Consider the following 5,965-nt stretch of genomic DNA (forward strand, 5'->3'; position numbering starts at 1 on the left):
TTATCTTTGATATACAAAGTTTCTATTTTCTGATTGTAATTGCAACATTACTAATGTTACCCAACAATTATGATATTTCTGCCTTTCAGAAGTGGTTATCACTTCCAAGCTCAGGATAGAAAGTTATATGGAAAATTAATAGTGTGTGTGTGGGGAGAATAACCATGTCCTTTGAGATAGCCCATGTATCTCTTGAATACAAACAGACTATTATTATTTTAAAACTCTGGGTTGCTTTGTTTGATGAATCATTTGTTCGTTTACTTGACTGTTCAAGGTATTATCAGAAGTCTTCTCCAACACATCAGAGTAGAATAAAATGGAATTAATGCCTCATATATTTTGAAAACAGTTGATGCAGCCCAAAATTGGAAACATTTTTAGCAGTCAAGTAAAACCACTGACTTCATTTAATCTGTGATCAACTATTCCTAGATCAATTTTATATAAACTATTATTAAGCAAGGTATTATGTATAATATATACATTCATTTGGTTCCAAGCTTGAATACATTCACAGTTATGTATATTAAATAACATTCTGTTATTTTCTATCCATTTTTTTAACCTATCAAGAAATTATTGTATGTCTGAATTGTAGAATGTTAGCTATCCCATCCAGTATTGTGTCAACTGCAAATTTCATAACCCTCTACTGACATAAATGATAAAAGTTCTGGATAGTATATGGCCAGGACTGAATTTAGTGGCATTCCACTCAATACTGCAGTCCATTCTTTGTGGAACTATTGATCAGCACTGTCTCAGTATGAATTTCAAACCAGTTTTAGAAGAATTTAATTGTAATGCTATCTAGGCATTTTTATGATAGCATTTGCTAGCCTAAGATCTTTCATTCACAGAGAGACAAGGACAAAGTAACTGTTATATATAAAACAACAAAGAGATATAATCAACTCAGTATCTACTGTTGCTTGAGAATAAGCCAAACAAGTAGAATTCTCTGTCTTTTCCACTTCCTGTGGAATATGTCCTCAGACATTGCTGTCACAAATTAACAATCTTTTTTAATCTTTAGACAATATAATAATTTCATTGGATATTATGCATAGACATCAATCATGTAACACGATTATTGGCACCATGACATTTTTCTCATTATAAAAATATCCAAAGGCATTGCTTTATAGTTAAATTGTGTTGAAGCTTAACAATGTTGACCTTGAAAACAACTAGCTTTTTCATTTCACAAGCCTTATTTTAGTATTATTTTTATTTACAAATTAAACTATAGTAATTGAAACTGCTATAAGCAAATCATTATTTAGTGTTGTTGCCTTCCCACCTTAATGAGATTTCATAAGCATTAGGTAGCTATAAAGCATTTTATTAGCCAGTTTATGATACCTGAACAATTATACTGTTGAATTTATTTCTCTTTTGAAGTAATGTCTTTAGAATAGTTTTCCTTTGTAATTATAACTGGAATAAATACAGATTGAAAACAAAAAGTTTCACTTTTTTCAGTTGTACAGCTAGGATTGGAGCTGGGGAATAAAAAGATGATGGTGGAGTAGCAGACATGTCAACACAAAGTTCTGAATGGATTTGAGCAGAGAGCATGCAACTAGACACCTCCACAATTCTACATGCTTTTCTCTTAATTTTTCCTGTAAGATATATTTGTCTTTTCTGCAATAGAATGGTGTTTTTCTAAGATATACTTTCAGCCATTCAAAAAGAACCCCCATCAAACTACCTTTCTAAAATCCCTGAACCATGCCACTGCCTAAGTCTGTCAGAGGACAAAAAGAAGGTAAATATTAACATCAGAAAAAACAAATCCAGTTCAGGGAATTTAAAATCTGTGAAGTGGAACTAAATTTCATTGTACATTTCAGGTTATTTTGTATTTATTTCAACAAGTTTAGTGCCTTTTTAAAGCCAGGCTGGCTTTCAATACCAATCAAAGCCATTCAAATAAATTACATGCCTTTGAGAAGACTTTGCACAGCCTGGGAAGAATGAATGTAAACCTCAGCCTTTCACCACAACCAAGTAATCAGCTAAGTATTGTTAAAGGCATCCCTATTTCCAGTATATTTGGGGGGTGGGGATCCTAGCTTCCCCTTTAAAGCTCAGATTCTCATAAGTGCAAGGAAGAACTCTCTGTCTCCATGAACACACCAGTATTGTCTGTTCTGTAGTGTGTTATCTACACTTTGACAATAAAATCATAATAAAGGGCCCAGCGGAATCACAATAAAGGACCCAGCATGTTTCTGTGTAAATAGTCCTCTGCATAGAAAGGTCCTGATCTGACCATTTGATCAGAGCAAGAATATTGTAGAATGGCACAATTACAATGAACAGTCTACTGCTTCTGCTTCTACATAGGAGTGAAGGAGGGGTAGGGCGCTATTTACCTTTTTGAATCAATATAATTTGTTGGGGAAAATGTGAGGAAACTCTATGACCTGAATCTGAATAAAAATAATATCACAAGATTGGAAAAGTGATTGTTTCATTCCCTTTGCTACTGATACAATATATGATAACTTCCATAGGACAATTAAATAAATTGATTTTTTTTAAAAAAAATCGATCAGCCAAACCCAAATGATGTGATTAAGTCTGCTTTTGGAAAAACATAGACCAAAAAAGGATAACAGGTTTGTTTTTGCAACTAGCATTTTGATATTGGTTAGGTAAATAAATTTGTGCGCTAAATTTGAAATGTAGCTCAGTCAATCTAGGCAGGAAAGTGAGAGATTTGTCTTAACAGCCCTCACTTTATAATGGCCTGAGGACTTCGCTTCTCAAACAATTACAGGTAGCCCTCGATTTATACCACAATTAGGAGATTCACACTTGCAAAACTTCACAACTATATTCTGAGATTTCTTGCTGGACCCCAACAGCTATTCTTGCTTGTAAAGAACTAATTAAGCCTAATAGCCAATAAAAATACTAATGAAAGAATGAGACAGAAGTAAGTAAGTAAATAAATTAACTAGAAAATTATGTACTGGAAAAAAAATGTGGATAGCAATGGCTTAATAGAAATCCTGTCCTCAGGCAAAAGAGTTGCTAATACTGAAATGGAATACTGACAGGGAATTAAGTTTGACTCCATGAGATATCCTGACTGAAAAGCCATGTTATAGCATTTGTAAAGGCAGAGAACAGTCTCATTTCTCATTGAACAATCATCGTCTGAAAAATTATATTAGCAATTCTAATCTGATTTCTGAAATATCATTAAAAGAATTAATATATCAATAAAGAGAAACTGTATGCTAATGTAAGCATCTTGGAGAGCTACAAGAAAGCTTAAGAATTACACAAAAATATCATATGCATTATTGATACGCCTTTACCAGGGAAAGATACAGTGATGCTTTTGTTCTTGCTATATCGGAGGGCTGCACAGGCTCACTTCTGCCAGTCCAGGCTTGAATTACGTTTGTAGTTCTGCATTTAATTACTTTGTCTGTCATTGTTGATCTTATTGTCCTATTGCTGTTATTTGATTGCTATTTTAATAAACTGACATTTTGTTATATTACTTTTTATTCTGGCATAAGCTGATTTATGAGGATAGGAATCCTGAAGAAAAGGTTACAAAGCTCTAATAAACACATCTGGCTGATCTTCTGCCCACCTCTGAATATTGAGCCAAACAAAAAAGAAGAGGATGGAATTCCAGTTAGTAGAAAATGTGATTGCATATAATGTGATTTACAAGTCGATAATATCGCTATCATGTGAATCAACAACTGAAGTTTGCCAGTTTGTTTCTGAGTGCAATTTAAAGTAGTGTTCATTAAAGTCACATTGACCTTGGGGCTTGGGTATTGTTGAGACTTGGTTTTGAGTAAAATCTGCCACCAATGGAAGCAAACAGAGTGCCTACTGGAAATTCTCACATGTTGGGGGATATTTGATGAGAGAAGACTTGAAAGCTGGCATTTTCTACAAAGATTCCTCTTCTATGGAACAGCCTTCCTTGAGGGCAAGAGAGCAGTCTAGGACCTTCAGGCACACACCCTTGGCCACTTCTCCTTCTCCTCCCACCTCCCGCCTCAGCCCGTTTATCTCCAGCATTCCTCCTTAGCTGACCCGAGCCTGCCCATTCTTCCTGGCCAATGGAGCCCTAGCCCTCCGCTGTTCGCCCTTTGGCCCAGCCTTTTCACCGAGGCACCCTTTGTCCCGGGCCTTTGGCTGCATGGGACAATAGCCACCAGCCAATCAGGTGGCAGGCAGAAGCCATGGATTCTGGCGTTTCGGGGTGTGTGCTGGGGGAGGCTTGGCAGGTAAATGGCAGGGCTGGCTCATCTTCTATGATTGTGGGGGGGAAAGGTGAACGGCAGGGCCTGTGTGGCTCCTGAGATGTAGGGGGCAGGCAAATGGCAGACCCTGCATGGCTCCTGCTGTTCTGCCCCAGCCTACGCGAATACTGCTCAACCACTTACTTGTGAGGAAAAACCCCTTTGCATTGAACAAGGCAGGACTTGTTAAGATAAAGCCCTTTCATTTTGACACAGCTTTTATGGAACAAAACTCCAACCAGTCCTTTAGCTCTTGGAATGAACAACATCAGTTGCTGAGTTCTCAGCTGGAATGCTCAAGGTTTAAGTCACTCAGCGACACAGAAATCCGACAAACCTGGTTAAATGTTCAAGAAATCTATCAACAGAAGCACAAAACCGTACCATGGTTGCCTTTGGCAACCAGCCCCTCCCATGCCTCTCCTCTTTATAGTCCAGCCAGGGCGTGGTTTCTTAGAGTCTTTTACCTTTCCTGGAGAACCATCCCACTGCCCTCCGCTGTCCTGCATGCCTTTCCTCTCTGCGCATCCGTGCATCTGGAACGGGCCCCAGCTGCTCCTCGTCTTCGCTCAGTTCAGGCCCCCAACCCAGCTGTCTCTCTGCCTGAGTGTGAGTAGATGGGCTCAGTGTCACATCTAGCTCCGAGTCTTCATGCTCCTCAGAGCCTTCCATAGACTCCAGTGTGACCCCAGGCAACCCTTCCCTCTCATCCGATTCATCTGACTTAGCTGCCAGATCTGCTGGCAGATGAGGACTCACTATACTTGCGATAGGGGAGCAGACAAATGGTAGGGCTTGTGTAGCTCCTGCAAGGGAGGAAATCAGACAAAGAGGAGGGCTGAGCTGAAAGCCACGCAGAAGCCCATCAAGCTGGAGAAAAGGCACAGGGCAACCACAGGGGGAAGGGATCAAAATGGGAAGCCCCTGCCCACTGCTGCCTGCCTGTTGCCTTTTGCCTGCTCCCCCCTCACAAGAGCCACACAGACCCTGCTGTTTGCCTCACACACACCCCATAGGAGCCATGCAGGCCCTGCCGTTCGCCTGCTCCCCCCTGCAATCATTGAAGCTGCGCCGGTCCTGCCATTCACTTGCCAAGTCTTCCCTAGCCCCCCATAATGCCAGAATCTGTGCTGGCCTTGCTCCTCCATGGCTTCTGCCTGACACTCGATTGGCTGGAGGCTATTTGTCCCCTGTAACCAAAGGCCTGGGACAAATAGTGCCTCAGGGAAAGGGTTGTGCAGAGGGGCAGGACCCCATTGGCCAGGGAGAATGGGCGGGGGTGTGCCAGCCGAGGAGGAATGCTGGAGGTAAATGGGCTGAGGTGGGAGGTGGGAGGAGAAGGAGGTGCAGTCCTGGGTCCATGCCTGAAGATCTCATTCCACAAGAGAGAGCCTTGTTCTTGTGGGTAAGTAAGATACATATGAAACCTTATATCTATTAGAATAAATATTACATTACTATGGGTATATTTTACTATGGGTGTAAAATCAGTTGAAACCAATGATACATAGTTTGGCATCTTTAAGTACAATTTACAAAGCATGCGAAATTTTATAATAACTGAATAGATAAAATTCATACTTATTTGCTATTCTTCCTATTCACTATTTGGTGAATAATAAAACATGAACTTTGTTATCACCTCAAAGCAGAAGGCCCTAATAAATACCTTG

The sequence above is a fragment of the Crotalus tigris genome, unplaced genomic scaffold (assembly GCF_016545835.1).
Source record: "Crotalus tigris isolate CLP2741 ecotype Arizona unplaced genomic scaffold, ASM1654583v1 scf7180000017725.2566008, whole genome shotgun sequence".
NCBI lineage: Eukaryota > Metazoa > Chordata > Lepidosauria > Squamata > Viperidae > Crotalus > Crotalus tigris.